The 25,353-nt window shown below is 41.1% G+C and overlaps 1 long non-coding RNA gene across 2 annotated transcripts; it reads left to right on the forward strand.

Annotated features, from left to right (window-relative positions):
• Positions 1–2,115: 2,115 nt before the first annotated feature.
• LOC116750385 lies at positions 2,116–25,353 on the forward strand. Of its 2 annotated transcripts, none has more exons than XR_004349004.1 (3): positions 2,116–4,036; positions 4,486–4,698; positions 24,916–25,353. It is a non-coding gene; the product is annotated as an uncharacterized LOC116750385 (long non-coding RNA). The 2 variants fall into 2 exon arrangements; XR_004349005.1 differs by having other exon boundaries at positions 4,567–4,698.

Below are 25,353 nucleotides of genomic sequence, written 5' to 3' on the forward strand. Positions count from 1 at the left end.
TTTGATATCTTTATTTTTTGATGTATTGCTGATTTACAATGATGTGTTAGTTTCATGTGTACAGCAAAGTGATTCAGATATATTTACATACATTCTTTTTCAGATCCTTTTCCATTATAGGTTTTTATAAGATATTAAATATAATTCCCCATGCTATATAGTGGGTCCTTGTTATTTATCTATTTTATATATGGTAGTGTGTATCAGTTAACCCCAAACTCTCAATTTATCCCTCTACTCCCACTTTAGCAACCATAAGTTTGTTTTCTATGTCTGTGAGTCTATTTCTATTTTGTAAATAAGTTTATGTGTATCATTTTTTTAGATTCCACATACAAGTGATATCACGTGATATTTGTCTCTGTCTGACTTACTTCACTTAGTATGATAAGAAGATTTGGTATCTTGATGATAAAGATATCATGTGTGTCTTCCTGTCTAGCAATATCTTATGCCAAAGAGCAACATGGATGTACTGTTCTGGGAGCTTTTAACAAAAATGACAAGCTTTCGTATGCATTATGTGCCAAGGTTCTAAAGTGAACCTTGTACAAGTGCCAGTAATTTTTACTTTAGGACATTTTGACTCTCTGTGTTATGGTTATATCTCTAAAATTAATAGTAAGCATTTTAAATTTAAATATATATATTAAGGACCTTAAAAATTCATATTCTAGTAGTGTTCCAAAGCAAGAAAATAGAGATATATAGAAATGTTATCTGCAAGGATGCTTACTATAGTATTTTTTATAACAACAAAAGTTGAAAATGATGTAGATGTACACCAGTGGAGGCTTGATTAAATTATGGAAATCTTTATCTTAAAATACCATTCACTGAGTCAAAATTTTTCTTTTCATAAATATTTATTACCATAAAAATTCCAGTTATAATTTTAAATGAAAAAGCAAGAAACCAAAGTATAATTAGCATGTTTCTAATTATTCTTTTTTTTTTGGTACGTGGGCCTCTCACTGTTGTGGCCTCTTCCGTTGTGGAGCACAGGCTCCGGACGCGCAGGCTCAGCGGCCATGGCCCACGGGCCCAGCCGCTCCACGGCATGCGGGATCCTCCCGGACCGGGGCACGAACCCGCGTCCCCTGCATCGGCAGGCGGACTCCCAACCACTGTGCCACCAGGGAAGCCCTGGTTTTTTTTAAAATATATTTATTTATTTATTTTTGGCTGCGTTGGGTCTTCGTTGCTGCAAGCGGGCTTTCTCTAGTTGTGGCGAGCGGTAGGTACTCTTTGTTGTGGTGCGCAGGCTTCTCATTGTGGTGGCTTCTCTTGTTGCAGAGCACAGGCTCTAGGCACGCAGGCTTCAGTAGTTGTGCCTCATGGGCTCAAGAGCGCAGGCTCAGTAGTTGTGGCACATGGGCTTAGTTGCTCTGCGGCATCTTCCCTGACCGGGGCTCGAACCCGTGTCCCCTGCATTGGCAGGCGGATTCTTAACCGCCGTGCCACCAGGGAAGCCCTCTAATTTGTTTTTAAAAGTTGAATGTGTATATATTATGTATTCTTTGAAAAAAGACAAGAAGGCAGTAAACCAAAATGTTAGCATTAGCCAGCTACAGGGTTGGATTGTGCATAATTTTAATTTTTCTGTGTTTTGTTGTATTTCCCCCTTTTCTACAAGAAGCAGTATTATGTTATAATAATGTAATTCTTAATGAAATCCTTAACAATTAGCTTTCATAACAAGGTTGTGTTTGAATAACAGGCATAGGAAGTGTATCAGTGGTTGAAAAGTATTTTCTGAAATCAGAGCAGCCTATAAATGCTGAATGATCCTCCACTTTATGACATAGTCGCCTTCCTGAAAGAACTCTTACTGGAATCATGGTTCCACTATTGAGTACCTGATATATAAAAATATAGCTTTAAAAATGGTGGCTTAGGACTCCCCTGGTGGCACAGTGGTTAAGAATCTGCCTGCCAATGCGGGGGACACCGGTTTGAGCCCAGGTTCGGGAAGATCCCGCATGCCGTGGAGCAACTAAACCCGTGCGCCACAACTACTGAGCCTGCATGCCATGACCACTGAAGCCTGCGTGCCTAGAGCCTGTACTCTGCAACAAGAGAAGCCACCACTCACTGCAAGTAGAAAAAGCCTGCACGCAGCAACGAAGACCCAATGCAGCCAAAAATAAATAAATAGATAAATAAATTTATTTTAAAAAGTGGTGGCTTATAGAAAAAATGTTTAAGAAACACAATAGTAAAATTAAATGTGCAAAATTAGAATGAAAAGGGATATTGGACAATTTTATTATTTGCCAGTAGCTTGACTGCACACTTTTTGTAAAACAAAACAAAATAACAATGATAGAGAAATCAACCATTGTTACAATTTTACTGTCAAAAAAAAGTCTTAACCATTTATAAATTAGCGAGAAGAAAAAGAGGCTAATTACATGATTGTGATGTGGATCATGAGCAGGTGAGGACACCAACATATGTTTGCCCTGTTTTTACTGCCACTGAAATTCCTATTTCACGTACAGCAGCACCTGCTTCCCATAGCGTGTTTATATGTTCTCAGGGTGAGTGTTGTCAACTGTCTGCTGCTAATCCTGTGCTTCGTTTACTATCCTCAGACACAAGGAAACATGGAAACTTACTTGAACTCAATCCTAAGAAATGAACATTTCTTTTCAGTTGGTTCTATTCAAAATATTTATGGAATGCATTTTCCTTTTATCCCAAAAGTATCTTATTGCTGAGTTTTTAAATGTTATTCCTGAATTTTCTAAGAACTTCACCTTGTAAGACACATAGATTTTTTTATGGAGTCTTGAGTAATTACTGTGAGCTGAAATTTTGTTGACACATTAGTGTAAATTTTAATCAATGAAAGAACATCAAGGTTTAAAATGAGAGAAGATTTACAGCAGCAACCCTTTGGGGGTTGGGGAAAATAAAAATTTTCTTTAAATACATGTGGTTTTTATTCAGTGCTGAGCCTTGTCAATTAGACCTTCCCAGATGAGATTTTTGTAATCAAATGTTTTTCTAGGAAATGATGATATTTCTGAGGTTGAGAAATAGGACTCAGTTCTCAATTGTTGAAGTATAGAATTATTTCCACCCTCACCTACACCTTCATTCAGAATCTTTTATTGAGCACATACTATGCATTACACATTGTGCAAGAGGCTAAAGATATAAAGATAAATGAGACATGATCCCTGCTCCCAGGACGGTTCAGATGAGTGACGGGCACAAGCCAGGTAAGAGTATGGTCATAGTAACAGAGTAAACTCCATTTACCAGGTAGTGTGAAGGATGGAAGAAGAGCACTTGGACTCCGAATAACCACCTAGAAATTTCACCCAGTGAGTGGCATTCTCAGTGGAATGGGGTAGTAATGCTGCTGCTGATTGATAGCAAAGACAACAGTGATAACAGGGCCAGACATTGTGCTCAACACTTTATATATACATTATCTGTTTAGGCTTTGCCATAGTTCAAAGAAGTAAGTGATACAATAATTTCCTTTTACAAATGAGGAAACAGGATGCAGAGTCTAGATACAAACCTGGGTCCATCTGATTTAGAGTCCAAGCCCTTAAAAAAGTTTGGGCTTTGAAATTCTGCATACTGGATTTGAATTCTGCACTAAACCTTCTAGCTGAGTATTAATTGGTAAATTACTTCACCTCTTTAAGCTTCCTTTCCTCCTTTGTAAAATGGCGATAATAATAACACCTGTGAACAATGCTGTCTGCTTCCTACCTGACAGCTACCTCTCCTTCCTTCCTTCCATGCTGATAGAGCTCACCTCCAATTATTAAGCCTGAAAATTCCAGATGCTTATGTTCTCAGTTGCCCTTGTAACCACAGCCTGGACACATGACCGAGTCTTGGCCTATGGGACCTGAGGGGGAAATCAATGGGAGGAACATTTCATCTCTAATAAAAATTAATGCTAGGAATCTACTTTCATTTCCTGCGGTGTGAAGCCCAATACTACTCTAGCCAACTTGCAATCCAAAAGAGCCGCCATGGACGCACTGAGGACAGCTTCTGGATGGCGGTAAGCAGAGGAGTCTGTGTTAACATCATGGAGCTATGTGGACAGCGCATTTTCTTCCTTATTTAAACCACTTTTAATTGGACATCTGTGACTCCAAATTTATTGAGTTTTAGGTGAGCTAAGCTGTATAAAGCACTTAGTATAATACCTGCATAGAGTAAGTGCTCAAGATAGAGGGTCTTATAATCTTCTTGGTCAAAGTTATCTAAAAAGTTTGTAGCTTTTGATCATTAGTAAGATATGGAGTTTTCTCTCTTTTTTAATAATATTTCTAGATGGACCAAATCTAAGCTTATAAGTAATATATAAACAAAATCATTGATGCTATTTGACTTCTCAAGGGATTAAGCATAGTGCAAAGTAAGAACTAGGTGAGTTGGCACAGAGCATTGAACTATTAGATGAGCTGCTGGGTCAATCATTAATTGCTTTCCATATCCATTCTAAAGCTTGCATTAAAGGATTATAGGCATCCTCATGAAGAGGCTTTTGTCTTTTTAAATTAAAATAACGTACAATTGACCATCAAGGATGCACCTGGACCTCCACTTTCCAGCACGTGAGGATACTAGGAGAAGTCATCAGTCTGCGACCTGGAAGAGGGCCCTCACCTGAACTTGACCATGCTGGCACCCGGATCTCAAACTTCCAGCCTCCAGATGGTGAGAAATACATTTCTGTTGTTTATGAGCAAAAATGAGAACACACCTGTAGTTAGACAAGGTGGGTTTTATTACTCACTGCAGAGAGGGAGAACATACATCATGGAGAATGATGGAGCATCTCAGTAAAAGGATATTAGAAAGAATGTATTATAGGATTGGGGCTTTGGTTAGGTAATTTAGGGGAGGCTCTAAGGAGGTGGGGTTTGTTCCAGATCAGAGGCTGTAAGAAAGCAGGAGCAATTCTATGACTGGTCATCAATAAATCTTACCTATAGAGAGGAGAGATTAGATAGAGGGTAGAGTTGTAATTGGCTAATAAGTAGCAATCAGTCATCTTGGCCAAGTAAGGAGATATTTGGCATTTTGCAGGTAACACAATGCCTTTGTTGCTGTCTGTGCTTAGACAAAATTATGAAGGGACATTATTTGATCTCATTTTATTATGGTCTTAAGAGTAACCTTGCCTGAAGTTGATGTTCTGTGAGATGATTCATGTCTAACAGGAGAATAACATGGCCTCGCTGTGAGTATAAGTTAAGTTTTTAGATGTCAGCGGCTGTCATTTTTGTTTTTTTCTCAACTCAAAATGCAACAATATTAGACACACACACGCTTTTCTGTATGTAATGCTGTGTTTTGAAATCCAGAACAAAAAACAATATGGAGATGGTACTTTAATATAAAGGGAGCAAAATACTGTTGTTTCTATTAATGGTCCATGCTGGGAAAATTCTGTAATTCTTTTTGGCTGATGTAAGGAAGTTAGACTAGGAATACCCCAGTAATAGCAGGAAAATACTTCCTCAGAAACGATGTAGTCTCAGACTGGCCACATCTTCCTTCATCCTAAGACAAAAGATAGAAAAGGAATTTCTACTTTATGTTTTATTCATTCACATTTAGTTTTTGGCAATCAAATCCCAGCTATCATTCTTATTTTTCTTTTAAATGTGGTGCTTACTTTTTTTTTTTTTAATATTTATTTATTTATTTGCCCCGGATCTTAGTTGCAGCAGGCATGCTTCCTTAGTTGCAGCTCACGGGCTCTTGAGCTGCGGTTCACCTGCTCCTTAGTTGTGGCTCGCTGGCTGCTTAGCTGTGGCATGAGAACTCTTAGTTGCGGCATGCATATGGGATCTAGTTCCCTGACCAGGGATCGAACCCAGGCACCCTGCACTGGGAGTGCAGAGTCTTAACCACTGTGCTACCAGGGAAGTCCCTGGTGTTTACTTTTAAAAAGACCTTTGTCCTTGGTCTCTCCCTTTCTATCTATTCTTGTTTATATATTTAACAACTGGTTACAAAAGACCATGATAATGATGATAACTTGTTAAGCAATGTACAGGAAATGGTATTATAAGTAAAGATGAGCTTCAGTTGATGTGTTTCAGTTCTAGAAATATTTTAATGCCACGTGGCCAGTTACAAACTGAAAATAAACCATGAAGACATAGGGGTAGGAATAATGATAAAAGCTGCAGTTAGATTCTGTATTAAAAGTTGGAAAATACAGGGAAAAGTCTAGGAGACACTTAATGAAGGCATTTTAGTAAGTGTCATTTCTGAAAAAAAAAAGTAAATAGTGCTTGGATGATAAAGAGAATAGATGTTCAGCTACTGCCTCAAAATAAACACAAAAATCTCTCTCACAGGCAACACTCCTAATATATGTGATTTTTAACTTAGACAGGATTTTCTTATTTCATTTACATTGCAAAAACAATCTTCTTCATTCAGAAAAACTGTTTAAACACTCATATTCTAAAATCTTGTTCATGTGAGAGATCTCAAGGGTGAGGATTACCTGCAAGCTTTCTCATTGCTTTGTTTTCCTTCTTTTGTGCCTGGCGCTAGTAATTTCCTGATTGTTTTTTCCCCTTCTCTTCTGGAGTATATTTAATTCAGATTCGTTTCCACAATAATAATTTATAATCTATTATAAACCTGTCTTGAATTAATATGCATACATGCAGCTCAACAATAATCTGCTTTATGATATACCCGAGATGAAAAGGAAAATAAACAGCATTTGACTGTTGCTGCCCTTCCACATGTCCTGACAGAGAGGTTCTAGTGTGAAAATAGAGGAAGCTGGCTAATGAGGGAAGAGAAAGCTAGGCTAGTGGTTTGGTTCTACGGCTCTCAAGATGCTTGTCAGGGGAAGGTAAGAGTGAAGACACTATTGCTGGGGTTCTCAAACTTCATTGTGCATCAAAATGACCAGAGGGTGTGTTAAAACATCAGTTGCTGAGCCTTACACCCAAAAGTTCCTGTTTCCTTAGGTCTCAGGTAGGGCTGGAGAAATTGCAATTCCAGTGAATTCCCAGGTGATGCTGATACTGCTGATACAGGAACCACATTTTATTATATTTTAAAAATTTGTTTTATTGAAGTATAGTTGATTTACAATGTTGTGTTAATTTCTTCTGTGCAACAAAGTGATTCAGTTATATATATATATATGGATATATACATATATATATATTCTTTTTCATATTCTTTTCCATTATGGTTTATCACAGGATACTGAATATAGTTACCCTGTGCTATACAGTAGGACCTTGTTGTTTATCCATTCTATATAAAACAGCGGTTTGGATCTGCTAATCCCAAACTCCCAATCCATCCCTCCCTTATCCTCCGTACCCCTTGGGAACCATAAGTCTGTTCTCTATGTCCGTGAGTCTGTTTCTGTTTCACAGATAAGTTCCTTTGTGTCATATTTTAGATTCCACACATAAGTGATATCATATGGTATTTGTCTTTTTCTGACTTCCTTCACTTAGTATGATCATCTCTAGGTCCATCCATGTTGCTGCAAAGGGCATTATTTCATTCTTTTTTATGGCTAATATTCCATTTTATATATTATATGTATCCCATCTTCTTTATCCATTCTCTGTCGATGGACATTTAGGTGGCTTCCATGTCTTGGCTATGGTGAATAGTGCTGCTATGAACATCGGGGTGCATGTATCTTTTTGAATTACAGTTTTGTCTGGATATATGCTCAGGAGTGGGATTGCTGGATCATATGGCAGTTCTATTTTTAGTTTTTTGAGCAACCTCCATACTTCTTTCCATAGCGGCTGCACCAATTTACTTTCCCACCAACAGTGTAGGAGGGAGGAACCACATTTTAAAAAACCTTGACTCTTGTTGATAAATTTCTATCTGTTGAACCCCCAGCTGTGTGAGTTATAGGTTCCTCCCTTCCCATCTAGCCTTTCAACATGCTGAGATAAGTTGGGGGTGACCTAATCTCACTTCCCCTCTTGTTGCTAGCTTCTGTTTCCTGGACCTCTTGTCTAGAACCTGAGGCTTGGCATCTTCTTAGGCTGGATCCTGACTAGTTTGGCAGGTTCTTTGCTCATGTCCCTGACCCTTTGTTTCTCTAGTATCTTAGCCTGGACTCTGGACCCTTGAAGCATCTTCTCTTGGCCTTCCCTCCAGCCTGCCTCCCACACCCACGTGGCTTACAGTGCCTGCCAGCCTTTGTCTGTCTGCATCAGCCATTCTTGGCCTGCCATGTTCTGTTATCACCTAAGTCCCTTGTGAAGCTTACCACCTACAGAACTCTGATTTCACTCAGTTCTATTGCTGTGATGACCGTAATGAATTAGAGTTCCCTTGGGAATTCGAAGGACACAGCACTGTGTGATTTGATTGAGTTTGAAAGCAGGAGTATGTGATTGTTAGCTGTTGTCATCATAGCTAATAGGACAATGAGAAATTGATGATATGAATAATAATTGACTTCAGTTATAGAAAGGCATACTTAACATTGTACATAGTCAATACATACTTAGAAATTGTGTTCGTTTTCTCTTGCTGTGCGGTAAATTACCACAAACTTAGTGTCTTCAAGTAACACCCATTTATTAGCTCACAGTTCTGTCTGTCAGGAGTCTGGAAAGCATAGCTAGTCCACTGCTGGGAGCTGCACAGAGTTGAAATCAAAGCGTCAACTGGCTGAATTCTCCTCTGGAGACTTGACCAAGGAAGAATCTGCTTCCAAGTTCATATGGGTTATTGACGGAAGTCAGTTCCTTGTGGTTATAGGACAGGGGTCCTCCTTTTGTCAGCCAGGGACCACTCTCCACTCCCAGAGGCCACTTGCATTCCTCTTCACAGGCTCTCTTTTTTTTAACATCCTTATTGGAATATAATTGCTTTACATTGTTGTGTTAGCTTCTGCTATATAACAAAGTGAATCAGCTACACGTATACATATATCCCCACATCCCCTCCCTCCCACCCTCCCTATCCCACCCCTCTAGGTGGTCACCAAGCACCGAGCTGATCTCCATGTGCTATGCGGCTGCTTCCCACTAGCTATCTATTTTACATTTGGTAGTGTATGTATGTCAATGCCACTGTCTCACTTCACCCCAGCTTACCCTCCCCCCTCCCCATGTCTTCAGGTCCACTCTCTACGTCTGCGTCTTTATTCCTGTCCTGCCCCTAGGTTCTTCAGAACTTTTTTTTTTAGATTCCATATATATGTGTTAGCATACGGTATTTGTTTTTCTCTTTCTGACTTACTTCGCTCTGTATGACAGACTCTAGGTCCATCCACCTTGCTACAAATAACTCAATTTCGTTTCTTTTTATGGCTGAGTAATATTCCATTGTATATATGTGCCACATCTTCTTTATCCATTCATTTGTCAGTGGACACTTAGGTTGCTTCCATGTCCTGGCTATTGTAAATAGAGCTGCAGTGAACATTGTGGTACATGACTCTTTGAATTATGTTTTTCTCTGGGTATAGGCCCAGTAGTGGGACTGCTGGGTCATACGGTAATTCTATTTTTAGTTTTTGGAGGAACCTCTATACTGTTCTCCATAGTGGCTGTATCAATTTATATTCCCACCAACAGTGCAAGAGGGTTCCCTTTTCTCCACACCCTCTCCAGCATTTGTTGTTTGTAGATTTTCTGATGATGCCCATTCTAACTGGTGTGAGGTGATACCTCATTGTAGTTTTGATTTGCATTTCTCTAATAATTAGTGATGTTGAGCAGCTTTTCACGTGCTTCTTGACCATCTGTATGTCTTCTTTGGAGAAATGTCTATTTAGGTCTACTGCCCATTTTTTAATTGGATTGTTTTGTTTTTTGTTGTTGAGTTGTATGAGCTATTTATATATATTGTAAATTAAGCCCTTGTCAGTTGTGTCATTTGCAAATATTTTCTCCCATTCTGTAGGTTGTCTTTTCGTTTTGTTTATGGTTTCCTTTACTGTGCAAAAGCTTGTAAGTTTGATTAGGTCCCATTTGTTTATTTTTGTTTTTATTTCTATTGTCTTGGGAGACTGACCTAAGAAAGATTTTTCTTGTTTCTTGAGGTAGGATTGTATTGCTCTAAACTTCCATCTTAGAACTGCTTTTACTGCATCCCATAGGTTTTGGGTCATCGTGTTTTCATTGTCATTTGTTTCTAGGTATTTTTTAATTTCCTCTTTGATTTCTTCAGTGATCTTTTGGGTATTTAGTAGCATATTGTTTAGCCTCCATGTGTTTGTATTTTTTACAGATTTTTTCCTGTAATTGATATCTAGTCTCATAGCGTTGTGGTCGGAAAAGATACTTGATATGATTTCAGTTTTCTTAAATTTAACAAGGCTTGATTTGTGACCCAAGATATGATCTATCCTGCAGAATGTTCCATGAGCACTTAAGAAGAAAGTGTATTCTGTTGTTTTTTGGATGGAATGTCCTATAGATATCGATTAAGTCCATCTTGTTTAATGTATCATTTAAAGCTTGTGTTTCCTTATTTATTTTCATTTTGGATGATCTGTCCATGGGTGAAAGTGGGGTGTTAAAGTCCCCTACTATGAATGTGTTACTGTTGATCTCCCCTTTTATGGTTGTTAGTATTTGCCTTATGTATTGAGGTGCTCCTATGTTGGGTGCATAAATATTTACAATTGTCATATCTTCTTGGATTGATCCCTTTATCATTATGTAGTGTCCTTCTTTGTCTCTTGTAATAGTCTTTTTTTTTTTGTTTGTTTGTTTTTTAAACATCTTTATTGGGGTATAATTGCTTTACAATGGTGTGTTAGTTTCTGCTTTATAACAAAGTGAATCAGCTATACATATACATATGTTCCCATATGTCTTCCCTCTTGCGTCTCCCTCCCTCCCACGCTCCCCATCCCACCCTTCCAGGCTGTCACAAAGCACCGAGCTAATATCCCTGTGCCTTGCGGCTGCTTCCCCCCAGCTATCTACCTTACTACGTTTGTTAGTGTGTATATGTCCATGACTCTCTCTCGCCCTGTCAAAACTCACCCCTCCCCCTCCCCATACCCTCAAGTCCGTTCTCCAGTAGGTCTGCGTCTTTATTCCTATCTTACCCCTAGGTTCTTCATGACATTTTTTTCCCTTAAATTCCATATATATGTGTTAGCATACGGTATTTGTCTTTTTCTTTCTGACTTACTTCACTCTGTATGACAGACTCTAGGTCTATCCATCTCATTACAAATAGCTCAATTTCATTTCTTTTTAAGGCTGAGTAATATTCCATTGTGTATATGTGCCACATCTTCTTTATCCATTCATCCGATGATGGGCGCTTAGGTTGTTTCCATGTCCTGGCTATTGTAAATAGAGCTGCAATGAACATTTTGGTACATGACTCTTTTTGAATTTTGGTTTTCTCAGGGTATATGCCAAGTAGTGGGATTGCTGGGTCATATGGTAATTCTATTTGTAGTTTTTTAAGGAACCTCCATACTGCTCTCCACAGTGGCTGAACCAATTCACATTCCCACCAGCAGTGCAAGAGTGTCCCCTTTTCTCCACACCCTCTCCAGCATTTATTGTTTCTAGATTTTTTGATGATGGCCATTCTGACTGGTGTGAGATGATATCTCATTGTAGTTTTGATTTGCATTTCTCTAATGATTAATGATGTTGAGCATTCTTTCATGTGTTTGTTGGCATTCTGTATATCTTCTTTGGAGAAATGTCTATTTAGGTCTTCTGCCCATTTTTGGATGGGGTTGTTTGTTTTTTTGTTATTGAGCTGCATGAGCTGCTTGTAAATTTTGGAGATTAATCCTTTGTCAGTTGCTTCATTTGCAAATGTTTTCTCCCATTCTGAGGGTTGTCTTTTGGTGTTGGTTATGGTTTCCTTTGCTGTGCAAAAGCTTTGAAGTTTCATTAGGTCCCATTTGTTTATTTTTGTTTTTATTTCCATTACTCTAGGAGGTGGGTCAGAAAGGATCTTGCTGTGATTTATGTCATAGAGTGTTCTTCCTATGTTTTCTTCTAAGAGTTTGATAGTTTCTGGCCTTACATTTAGGTCTTTAATCCATTTTGAGCTTATTTTTGTGTATGGTGTTAGGGAGTGATCTAATCTCATACTTTTACATGTACCTGTCCAGTTTTCCCAGCACCATTTATTGAAGAGGCTGTCCTTTCTCCACTGTACATTCCTGCCTCCTTTATCAAAGATAAGGTGTCCATATGTGCGTGGGTTTATCTCTGGGCTTTCTATCCTGTTCCACTGATCTATCTTTCTGTTTTTGTGCCAGTACCATACTGTCTTGATTACTGTTGCTTTGTAATATAGTCTGAAGTCAGGGAGCCTTATTCCTCCAGCTCCTTTTTTCGTTCTCAAGATTGCTTTGGCTATTCGGGGTCTTTTGTGTTTCCATACAAATTGCAAAATTTTTTGTTCTAGTTCTGTGAAAAATGCCAGTGGTAGTTTGATAGGGATTGCATTGAATCTGTAGATTGCTTTGGGTAGTAGAGTCATTTTCACAATGTTGATTCTTCCCATCCAAGAACATGGTATATCTCTCCATCTATTTGTATCATCTTTAATTTCTTTCATCAGTGTCTTATAATTTTCTGCATACAGGTCTTTCGTATCCTTAGGTAGGTTTATTCCTAGATATTTTATTCTTTTTGTTGCAATGGTAAATGGGAGTGTTTTCTTGATTTCACTTTCAGATTTTTCATCATTAGTATATAGGAATGCCAGAGATTTCTGTGCATTAATTTTGTATCCTGCTACTTTACCAAATTCATTGATTAGCTCTAGTAGTTTTCTGGTAGCATCTTTAGGATTCTCTATGTATAGTATCATGTCATCTGCAAACAGTGACAGCTTTACTTCTTCTTTTCCGATTTGGATTCCTTTTATTTCCTTTTCTTCTCTGATTGCTGTGGCTAAAACTTCCAAAACTATGTTGAATAAGAGTGGTGAGAGTGGGCAACCTTGTCTTGTTCCTGATCTTAGTGGAAATGCTTTCAGTTTTTCACCATTGAGGATGATGTTTGCTGTGGGCTTGTCATATATGGCTTTTATTATGTTTAGGAAAGTTCCCTCTATGCCTACTTTCTGGAGGGTTTTTATCATAAATGGGTGTTGAATTTTGTCGAAAGCTTTCTCTGCATCTATTGAGATGATCATATGGTTTTTCTCCTTCAATTTGTTAATATGGTTTATCACATTGATAGATTTGCGTATATTGAAGAATCCTTGCATTCCTGGAATAAACCCCACTTGATCATGGTGTATGATCCTTTTAATGTGCTGTTGGATTCTGTTTGCTAGTATTTTGTTGAGGATTTTTGCATCTATGTTCATCAGTGATATTGGCCTGTAGTTTTCTTTCTTTGTGACATCCTTGTCTGGTTTTGGTATCAAGGTGATGGTGGCTTCGTAGAAGGAATTTGGGAGTGTTCCTCCCTCTGCTATATTTTGGAAGAGTTTCAGAAGGATAGGTGTTAGCTCTTCTCTAAACGTTTGATAGAATTCACCTGTGAAGCCATCTGGTCCTGGGCTTTTGTTTGTTGGAAGGTTTTTAATCACAGTTTCAATTTCAGTGCTTATGATTGGTCTGTTCATATTTTGTATTTCTTCCTGATTCAGTCTTGGCAGGTTGTGCATTTCTAAGAATTTGTCCATTTCTTCCAGATTGTCCATTTTATTGGCATAGAGTTGCTTGTAGTAATCTCTCATGATTTTTTTTATTTCTGCAGTGTCAGTTGTTACTTCTCCTTTTTCATTTCTAATTCTATTGATTTGAGTCTTCTCCCTTTTTTTCTTGATGAGTCTGGCTAGTGGTTTATCTATTTTGTTTATCTTCTCAAAGAACCAGCTTTTAGTTTTATTGATCTTTGCTATTGTTTCCTTCATTTCTTTTTCATTTATTTCTGATCTGATTTTTATGATTTCTTTCCTTCTGCTAGCTTTGGGGTTTTTTTGTTCTTCTTTCTCTAATTGCTTGAGGTGCAAGGTTAGGTTGTTTATTCGAGATGTTTCCTGCTTCTTAAGGTGGGCTTGTATTGCTATAAACTTCCCCCTTAGAACTGCTTTTGCTGCATCCCATAGGTTTTGGGTCGTTGTGTCTCCATTGTCATTTGTTTCTAGGTATTTTTTGATTTCCTCTTTGATTTCTTCAGTGATCACTTCATTATTAAGTAGTGTATTGTTTAGCCTCCATGTGTTTGTATTTTTTAAAGATCTTTTCCTGTAATTGATATCTAGTCTCATGGCGTTGTGGTCAGAAAAGATACTTGATACAATTTCAGTTTTCTTAAATTTACCAAGGCTTGATTTGTGACCCAAGATATGATCTATCCTGGAGAATGTTCCATGAGCACTTGAGAAAAATGTGTATTCTGTTGTTTTTGGATGGAGTGTCCTATAAATATCAATTAAGTCCATCTTGTTTAATGTATCATTTAAAGCTTGTGTTTCCTTATTTATTTTCATTTTGGATGATCTGTCCATGGGTGAAAGTGGGGTGTTAAAGTCCCCTACTATGAATGTGTTACTGTTGATCTCCCCTTTTATGGTTGTTAGTATTTGCCTTATGTATTGAGGTGCTCCTACGTTGGGTGCATAAATATTTACAATTGTTATATCTTCTTCTTGGATCGATCCCTTGATCATTATGTAGTGTCCTTCTTTGTCCCTTTTAATAGTCCTTATTTTAAAGTCTATTTTGTCTGATACGAGAATTGCTACTCCAGCTTTCTTTTGGTTTCCATTTGCATGGAATATCTTTTTCCATCCCCTTACTTTCAGTCTGTATGTGTCTCTAGTTCTGAAGTGGGTCTCTTGTAGACAGCATATATAAGGGTCTTGTTTTTGTATCCATTCAGCCAATCTGTGTCTTTTGGTGGGAGCATTTCGTCCATTTACATTTAAGGTAATTATTGATATGTATGTTCCTATTTCCATTTTATATATTGTTTTGGGTTCGCTGCTATAGGTCATCTCCTTCTCTTGTGTTTCGTGTCTAGAGAAGTTCCTTTAGCATTTGTTGTAAAGCTGGTTTGGTGGTGCTGAACTCTCTCAGCTTTTGCTTGTCTGTAAAGGTTTTAATTTCTCCATCAAATGTGAATGAGATCCTTGCTGGGTAGAGTAGTCTTGGTTGCAGGCTATTCTCCTTCATCACTTTCAGTATGTCCTGCCACTCCCTTCTGGCTTGTAGGGTTTCTGCTGAGAGATCAGCTGTTAACCTTATGGGGATTCCCTTGTGTGTTATTTGTTGTTTTTCCCTTGCTGCTTTTAATATGCTTTCTTTGTATTTAATTTTTGACAGTTTGATTAATATGTGTCTTGGCGTGTTTCTCCTTGTATTTATCCTGTATGGGACCCTCTGTGCTTCCTGGACTTGATTAACTATTTCCTTTCCCATATTAGGGAAGTTTTCAACTATAATCTCTTCAAATATTTTCTCAGTCCCTTTCTTTCTTTCTTCTTCTTCTGGAACCCCTATAATTCGAATGTTGGTGCGTTTCATGTTGTCCCAGAGGTCTCTGAGACTGTCCTCAGTTCTTTTCATTCTTTTTTCTTTATTCTGCTCTGCAGTAGTTATTTCCACTACTTTATCTTCCAGGTCACTTATCCGTTCTTCTGCCTCAGTTATTCTGCTATTGATCCTATCTAGAGTGATTTTAATTTCATTTATTGCATTGTTCATCGTTGCTTGTTTCATCTTTAGTTCTTGTAGGTCCTTGTTAACTGTTTCTTGCATTTTGTCCATTCTACTTCCAAGATTTCGGATCATCCTTACTATCATTATTCTGAATTCTTTTTCAGGTAGATTGCCTATTTCCTCTTCATTTGTTAGGTCTGGTGGGTTTTTATCTTGCTCCTTCATCTGCTGTGTGTTTTTCTGTCTTCTCATTTTGCTTATCTTACTGTGTTTGGGGTCTCCTTTTTGCAGGCTGCACTTTCGTAGTTCCCGTTGTTTTGATGTCTGTCTCCAGTGGCTAAGGTTGTTTCAGTGGGTTGTGTAGGCTTCCTGGTGGAGGGGACTAGTGCCTGTGTTGTGCTGGATGAGGCTGGATCTTGTCTCTCTAGTGGGCAGGTTCACGTCTGGTGGTGTGTTTTGGGGTGTCTGTGGCCTTATTATGATTTTAGGCAGCCTCTCTGCTAATGGGTGGGGTTGTGTTCCTGTTTTGCTAGTTGTTTGGCATAGGTTGTCCAGCACTGTGGCTTGCTGGTCGTTGAGTGAAGCTGGGTGCTGGTGTTAAGATGGAGGTCTCTGGGATATTTCCACCGTTTAATATTATGTGGAGCTGGGAGGTCTCTTGTTGACCAGTGTCCTGAAGTTGGCTCTCCTACCTCAGAGGCAGAGCCCTGACTCCTGGCTGGAGCACCAAGAGCCTTTCATCCACACAGCTCAGAATAAAAGGGAGAAAAAGTAGGGAGAATTAGTAGAAGTATGAGTAAAGAAAGAAGGAAAGGAGGAAAGGAAGGAAGGAAGAAAGAAGCAAAGAAGGAAAGAAAGGAGGGAGGGAGGGAGGGAGGGAGGAAGGAAGGAAGGAGGGAAAGAAGGAAAAAAGACAGAAAGAAAGATGATACAGTAAAAATAAAATAAAGTATAATATAGTTATTGAATTAAAAAATATTTAGAAAAAAAAAAGGGGACGGATAGAACCTTAGGACAAATGTTGGAAGCAAAGCTATACAGAGAAAATCTTACACAGAAGCATACACATACACCTTCACAAAAAGAGGTAAAGGGGGAAAAATCATAAATCCTGCTCCCTGAGACCACCTCCTCAATTTGGGGTGATTCGTTGTCTAAAGGAGGGAAGGAAGGAAGGAAAGAAAGAAAGAACGAAGGTAAAGTACAATAAAGTTATTACAATTAAACTTAATTATTAAGAAAAAGAATTTTTTAAAAAAAGTCATGGACGGATAGAGCCCTAGGACAAATGGTGGAAGCAAGAGTATACAGACAGGATCTCACACAGAAGCATACACGTACACATTCACAAAAAGAGGAAAAGGGAAAAAAAATCATAGATCTCGCTCCTAAATTCCACCTCTTCAATTTGGGATCATTCCTTGTCTATTCAGGTATTCCACAGATGCAGGGAATATCAAGTTGATTGTGGAGCTTTAATCCGCTGCTTCTGTGGCTGCTGGGAGAGATTTCCCTTTCTCTTCTTTGTTCTCACAGCTCACAGGAGCTCAGCTTTGGATTTGGCCCTGCCTCTGCGTGTAGGTCGCTGGAGGGCGTCTGTTTTTTCGCTCAGACAGGACGGGGTTAAAGGAGCCGCTGATTCGGGGCCTCTGACTCACTCAGGCCGGGGGTTGGGGGATGGGGGTAGCAGGGGCACTACGTGCGGGGCGGGCCTGCGGCTGCAGAGGCAGCGTGACGTTGCGGCAGAGGCCGGCGTGATGTTGCACCAGCCTGAGGCCCGCCGTGCGCGTTGTCCCGGGGAAGTTGTCCTTGGATCCCGGGAACCTGGCAGTGGCGGGCTGCACAGGCTCCGCGGAAGAGGGGTGTGGAGAGTGACCTGTGCTCGCACACAGGCCCCTTGGTGGCGGCAGCAGCAGCCTTAGCGTCTCCCGCCCGTCTCTGGGGTCCGCGGTTTTAGCCGCGGCTCGCGCCCGTCTCTGGGGTTTGCGCTTTCAGCCGCGGCTCGCGCCCGTCTCGGGGGCTCGCGCCCTCAGCCGCGGCTCGCGCCCGTCTCTGGGGTTCGCGCTTTTAGCCGCGGCTCGTGCCCGTCTCTGGAGTTCCTTTAAGCAGCGCTCTTAAACCCCTCTCCTCGCGCACCAGGAAACAAAGAGGGAAGAAAAAGTCTCTTGCCTCTTCGGCAGGTGCAGGCTTTTCCCCGAACTCCCTCCCGGCTAGTCGTGGTGCACTAACCCCTTCAGGCTATGTTCAAGCCGCCAACCCCAGTCCTCTCCCTGAGCTCCGTCCAAAACCAAAACCCGAGCCTCAGCTCGCAGCCCCGCCCGCCCCGGCGGGTGAGCAGACAAGCCACTCGGGCTGGTGAGTGCCGGTCAGCACCGATCGTCTGTGCAGGAACCTCCCCGCTTTGCCCTCCGCACCCGTCGCTGTGCACTACTCCGCGGTCCCGAAACTCCCCCCTCCGCCTCCCGCAGTCTCCGCCCGCGGAGGGGCTTCCTAGTGTGTGGAAACTTTTCCTCCTTCACAGCTCCCTCCCACTGGTGCAGGTGCCGTCCTTATTCTTTTGTCTCTGTTTTTTCTTTTGCCCTACCCAGTTACGTGGGGAGTTTCTTGCCTTTTGGGAGGTCTGAGGTCTTCTGCCAGCCTTCAGTAGGAGTTCTGTAGGAGTTGTTCCACGTGTGGATGTATTTCTGGTGTATCCATGGGGAGGAAGGCGATCTCCGCGTCTTACTCTTCCGCCATCTTCAAGGTCCCCCCCAATAGTCTTTATTTTAAAGTCTATTTTGTCTGATAGAGAATAGCCACTCCAACTTTCTTTTGATTTCCATTTGCATGGAATATCTTTTTCTATCCCTTCACTTTCAGTCTGTAAGTGTCCCTAGGTCTGAAGTGGGTCTCTTGTAGACAGCATATATATGGGTCTTATTTTATATCCATTTAGCCAGTCAGTGTCTTTTGGTTGGAGCATTTAATCCATTTACTTTTAAGGTAATTATCAATATGTATGGTCCTATTACCATTTTCTTAATTGTTTTGGGTTTATTATTGTAGGTCTTTTCCTTCTCTTGTGTTTCCTGCCTGTAGAAGTTCCTTTAGCATTTGTTGTAAAGCTTGTTTGGTGGTGCTGAATTCTCTTAACTTTTGCTTGTCTGTAAAGGTTTTAATTTCTCCATGCTGGGTAGAGTAATCTTGGTTGTAGGTTCTTTCCTTTCATCACTTTAAATATGTCCTGCCCCTCCCTTCTGGCTTGCAGAGTTTCTGCTGCAAGGTCAGCTGTTAACCTTAGGGAGATTCCCTTGTATGTTATTTGTTGTTTTTCCCGTGCTGCTTTTAATATTTGTTCTTTGTATTTAATTTTTGATAGTTTGATTAATATGTGTCTTGGCGTGTTTCTCCTTGGATTTATCCTGTATGGGACTCTCTATGCTTCCTGGACTTGATTAACTATTTCCTTTCCCATATTAGGGAAGTTTTCAACTATAATCTCTTCAAATATTTTCTCACTCCCTTTCTTTTTCTCTTCTTCTTCTGGGACCCTTATAATTCGAATGTTGGTGTGTTTAATGTTGTCCCAGAGGTCTCTGAGACTGTCCTCAATTCTTTTCATTCTTTTTTCTTTATTCTGCTCTGCGGTAGTTATTTCCACTATTTTATCTTCCAGGTCACTCATCTGATCTTCTGCCTCAGTTATTCTGCTATTGATCCCTTCTAGAGAATTTTTGATTTCATCTACTGTGTTGTTCATCACTGTTTGTTTGCTTTTTAGTTCTTCTAGTTCCTTGTTAAACGTTTCTTGTATTTTCTTCATTCTATTTCCAAGATTTTGGATCTTTACTCTCATCACTCTGAACCCTTTTTCAGGTAGACTGCCTATTTCCTCTTCATTTGTTTCGTCTGGTGGGTTTTTACCTTGCTCCTTCATCTGCTGTGTGTTTCTCTGTCTTCTCATCTTGCGTAACTTACTGTGTTTGGGGTCTCCTTTTCGCAGGCTGCAGGTTCGTAGTTCCCGTTGTTTTTGGTGTCTGCTCCCAGTGGGTAAGTTTGGTTCAGTGGGTTGTATAGGCTTCCTGGTGGAGGGGAGTGGTGCCTGTGTTCTGGTGGATAAAGCTGGATCTTGTCTTTCTGGTGGGCAGGACTGTGTCTGGTGGTGTGTTTTTGGGTGTCTGTGACCTTATTATGATTTTAGGCAGCCTCTCTGTTAATGGGTGGGGTTGTGTTCCTGTCTTGCTAGTTGTTTGGCATAGGGTGTCCAGCACTGTAGCTTGCTGGTCGTTGAGTGGAGCTGAGTCTTAGTGTTGAGATGGAGATCTCTGGGAGATTTTCACCGTTTGATATTACATAGAGCTGGGAGGTCTCTGATGGACCAATGTCTTGAACTCAGCTCTCCCACCTCAGAGGCACAGGCCTGACACCCAGCCGGAGCACCAAGACCCTGTCAGCCACACGGCTTTTGGGAGGTCTGAGGTCTTCTGCCAGCATTCAGTAGGTGTTCTTTAGGAGTTGTTCCACATGTAGATGTATTTCTGATGTATTTGTGGAGAGGAAGGTGATCTCCACATCTTACTCCTCCACCATCTTGAAGGTCTCCCTTCACCGGCTCTCTTCAAGCATTGCAGCAGCAGAATTTTTCAAGGCCAACAGGAGAATCTCCAGTCATCCATTGAATCCTGTCATGCTCTGAGTCTCTCTGACTTCTGTTTCTTTCAGCCAGAGGAAACTCCCTGCTTTTGCGCAGCTCATGTAATTACATGATTAGGCCCAGCTGAGTAAACTCCCTTTTGACATTTAACATAACATAATCATGGGAATGATATCTCATCACATCCACACTGAAAGGGGAGAGAATTTGGTTATATATATAAGATTGAAAGACATTGGGGTAGGACTCTGACTACTGCAATCTACCCTGTCACCCTCAGTGGTCCACATGTGTTCCACATGCAAGATACATGAACCTCCTCCAAAGGTTCCTAAGGGCCTTCCTTATCCCTTTTCAGCATCAGTTCAGAGTCCAAAAGCTCATCTAAATATCATCAGCTCAAAAGCCCAAAATACCATCATCTAAATCAGGTGCTGGTGAGGCTCCTGGGAGTAATTCATTTGGAGCACAGTTCCTCTCTATCTGTGAGCCTGTAGAACTACAGAGACAAGTTGTTTGTCCCCACACTCCCAACAAACAATGGTGGGACAGGCATGGTAACTGTTATAGGCATTTCACTCAAAAAGCATGTAAATGGAAGGCACAAAGGAGTTATCAGTTCAAAGCAGTTTTGACATCCAGCTGGACCAGCTCATTAGGTTTGAAAGCCTGAGAATAATTCTGCTTGACTCTTTGCTTTACTCTCTTGGCTCTTGGTTCTGGCCTCTGAGGGTCATTGAGTATCATTCTTAGACTAATGCTACTGTAAGAATGATTTGATTTTTTTTGTGTAGACTTCATTTCAAGTATCTTGAGGAATTCATGGCTGATACATGAGGATACATGATATATTAGTAAGCATAACCCAAATATTTATTTTATTTTATTTATTTATTTTTGGCTGTACTGGGTCTTTGTTGCTGCATGCAGGCTTCCTCTAGTTGTGGCAAGCAGGGGCTACTCTTCGTTGCAGTGTGTGGGCTTCTCACTGCGGTGGCTTCTTTTATTGCGAAGCACAGGCTCTAGGCGTGCGGGCTTTGGTAGATGTGGCACGTGGGCTCAGTAGTTGTGGCTCGCAGGCTCTAGAGCGCAGGCTCAGTAGTTGTGCCTCATGGGCTTAGTTGCTCTGTGGCAGGTGGGATCTTCCCACACCAGGGCTCGACCCCATGTCCCCTGCATTGGCAGGTGGATTCTTAACCACTGCGCCACCAGGTAAGTCCCCAAATGTTTATGAAGAGAATAAAATGGCACCCCAATTTTTAAGCACAATGATATTAACCACCCTATGGTAGATTATGAGTCATTTCCCAAGCAGTGAGCTCATACTCATAAGATGATGACTTCTAGGAGTAAGGAGCATCTATTAGGAATGGTCATCTGATAGACGATTATCTCAGTGATGAAATATGAGGAAATCAAAGAACTGAGAAAAAAAAAGTTTACAATAAATGCTTGAAACAAAGCTTACTAGCATTTCCTTAAGCCAAGTTTTCTCTAAAATAGTCAAATGTCATCAATAAGAAAAAGCCAACCAAATGTCATGTATTTGGGTAGTCAAATTGTTAATATAAAATAAGAGCTCCCTAAGACCTAATATAGGCCCAGTGTCCAGCACATGGATGACTCTTTGGGATTATTTTGGCAGTGGCATTGAAATCATACAACCTCAGAGACCTCTTCCACACAAGGCTGTCCTGAGTGTGACCCTTAGACAAAGTCATGAGAAGGCTGATATGGGCAAAAGGGAGAAAAGATCTAATGATTTGTAGCAGACAGAGGCAAGGTGAGGAAGAAGTTATAGTGATAATGTAGACAGTTTCATTCTTCACATGTTAAAACAATGGTCCAGGCCCACTGTGAGCACAGAACGTTCTTTGAGGCATTTTTCAAGTTGCAGTTGTAGATTTGGGCCAATACAGTCATCATTTCTTGTCTAGTCTCTCCTGTGAACAAGGGCAAGTATTACAGTGGGTTATTGTTATAATTACTACAGTGAGAGGGTTGTGTGAAAACCCAGTTGGTAGTGGGAGAATCAGACACCCTTAGCAAGCAAAGATAGAACAAGAACTCTGGGTTCTGGCCTACTAGATAATCTAATGGACACCATTTATTGAGTACCTCCTGTGTGTAAAACACCGTGTTATGTGTTTTATAAATGTTGTCTCATTTAGTTCTCAAAGCAATCCTTAGGCAGTAGGAACTTTGACCCCATTTTATAGTTGTAGAAACTGGGGCTCTGAGAGAGGTTGCTCTTTGCCCAAGGACACACAATTAGTCAGTGATGGTTGCTTCTGTAGCACTCTGCATACTTTTCTCACAGCTTGCCCATTAAATTGAAATTACCTGTTTGAGTGTCTGTTGCCCACACCAGACTATAAAGTCACAAGGAGAGGGATTCAATCTTATTTCGAACCTAGTGCAGGCAATACATGTGTGTTGAACTGAATCAGTGGCCTCTAAAACCTGTGCTTGTATCTGGCATGATGTGCTAACTTCCTAAGCTTAGTAGCCATGAAACATTATAAAAATGTGGCAGGGACATTATTAGGGCCTGGAGACAGAGAGAGTGCAGAGTTTTAGCATTAGAAGACCTTCTAGAAAGGACCTATGTCCTCTTCAGAGGAATTCATTCTCAAAATTCTTCATTCGTGCAAATTCTTTTTGATAAGAAACTAACTCCATGGATACCACATAGAAAATTGGTGTAGAAATTCTCTTCCGCTAATTTCCTCCCCCGTGCCCCCTCCCAGAGCACAAAGAATAACAACAGAAATTGGACAAATAGTTTTTTGCATGTTTTCTGTGTTCCTGTCACTGCTGCTCTGCACAGATTTGGTGAATAGGTAACAAAGCACAGAAAAGGTCAAGTACCTCTACCATGATGTCTGCCATCTGGCCCCTAGGCCCTTCTCACCTTGTGGGTGAAGTGACCTGGGCAAAAAATGTTCCGGATGTACACTGACCACCAACCAAGGCCAGACATCTAGGCCCTATGCTAGCGTGGACACTCCATGGAGGCCTATCAAAAGGGGCAAGTTTCAGAGAGTGGAATTTCCTGGGTGTGGTATTTACTCAAAGAAGCCAGAAACAGCAGAAGGAAAGGGGTAGGTGCAAACCATAATCCATATGAGCCAGCCACAGGTGTTCCAATGGGACATGGTCACATGTCAGATCTGCAGGGCAAATCAGTCTACAAAGGGGCAGTAAATCCAGAAGCAGGAGTCCTGGAGGAGCCAGGAGTGGTGAGAAGGTGGATGCGAAGCAATTAAGGGATGCAAACCATGAGCAGGACCCAGGTGGAGGCCTGCTCTCATGGGTGTTTCCCCAGTGGTGGAGGGACAGGCCTGCTAGCTAAAGGCTGTGGGACAGGTCCCAGAGAGGCAGAGTCCTTATAGGAGCCAACTATAAGCAGAAGCTCAGCTTCAGGACCCAGAGACCCGGGGGGCCAGGAGGGCGGCAACTTGGAAAGCAAACACCCATTACTGAGGAAGTACATGGCAGAGGCATGTAGCACCATTATTCAGAACTTGAGTTCTGGAGTCAGATTGTCTGGATACCAATTCCACCTGCTGCTGACTGACCATGTGATTTTGCTTGAGTTACTCAACCTCTCAATCCCTCTGTTTCTCCATCTGTGTAATAGTACTCACTGTGTTTGTTATAAAAATTCAATAAAGCAACAATCCTAAAGCTTTTTTCACAGCCCCTTACACACAGACGCACTAAATAAATGCCTAGTGTATTGTCAGTAGCAGCAAATTATAGTACTAATTATCAACAGAGGAAAACTGAGGAACAAATTGGAAACCCATGGTCAGCACTTGAACCCTCAGTGCTAGCGTTCAAGGGCCGCGCTTTGCATAAGATGCTCCAGATGCCTGGAGCCCCTTCTCCCTCCTCTACAACTGGCTACAGCTTCCATCGCCTTCAGGTCTCAGCTCACATATACCTACCCCCAGGTCAGAGGCTCCTGTTTTTCTGATGAGTAGACTAAGAACATTGGATTTGTCTGCTCTGTATCTGGTTTGGTCTGGGAACTAGGGCAGAGTCCTTCCTGCCCAAGGCCAACTTGGTACTGGCATAGACTTACACTCAGAGATAAATTACATTATTGTAACTAAGGGACCGAGGCTGGTAATTTTATGAAAAAAACACACTGTGGATGTTATTGTGTGTTGTGAGTTCAGCTGAGGCAGAACTCTAACAGGTAGGGCTCTTCTGAGCAGGAAAAATATGGGGTTCTAGCGCCGAAACCTACTGAATAGATGCACTGGACTAGAGTTTGGATGTGTGCTTGTTGTTTTTGAGAGGGAGGTAGAACATAGACAAATTGCTGTTTTTACTCACTGATCCAGGAGCCAGACCTTGAAATCTAAGCAAAAGCTTTGTTCTCAGGATAGCTTCTTGGCTGTGGAGCCAGTGACTTAATCAGACAGTTCTCAGCATCGTGTCCAGCTTGCTCTCAGTAAAAGTGGAAGCTGATTTTTACTTGGCACCCTTTAGGCTAGCAGAAGCTGGACCTGGCTCTGCCCCATTTGTTTAGATTCGCATTCTACATGAGGAAAGTTATATGGCCATGCCATCAAGTTCAAATTATTTTATGTGGCTTCCTCAGATGCTCCATGACCTGACTCCTCAATAACTCCTTGCCTTCATGTCTCACCAGTCCCTGTTGCAGGTTGGTTCCCAGCCCTATGGAACTTCTTTCAGCTCTTCGGCAGCCAGGCTCTCTCTTGCTTCTGAGTGTTTCCGGTCTGCCTGAACTTTTCTTCGTTACCACTTCTTCATCTGTGAAAACTCCACCTCACCCTGCAGACTTCTGCTTAATCATCACTGCCTCTGGTAGGCCCCCCTTCCACTGCAGCCTGTCCCCCCAGCCCAAATTAGGTGTTTCCAGTGCTCCAGGAGGACACATGAGACATGACCTTGCTCACATACACTGTGCTCCCAGGCTCATTACTGGGCATAGCACAGAGTCACCAAAAAATATGTGTTGAAAGAATGAGTGACTGGGGCTTCCCTGGTGGCGCAGTGGTTAAGAATCTGCCTGCCAGTGCGGGCGACACTGGTACGATCCCAGGTCCGGGAAGATCCCACATGCCAC

Source organism: Phocoena sinus, chromosome 3 (assembly GCF_008692025.1).
Source record: "Phocoena sinus isolate mPhoSin1 chromosome 3, mPhoSin1.pri, whole genome shotgun sequence".
Classification (NCBI taxonomy): domain Eukaryota; kingdom Metazoa; phylum Chordata; class Mammalia; order Artiodactyla; family Phocoenidae; genus Phocoena; species Phocoena sinus.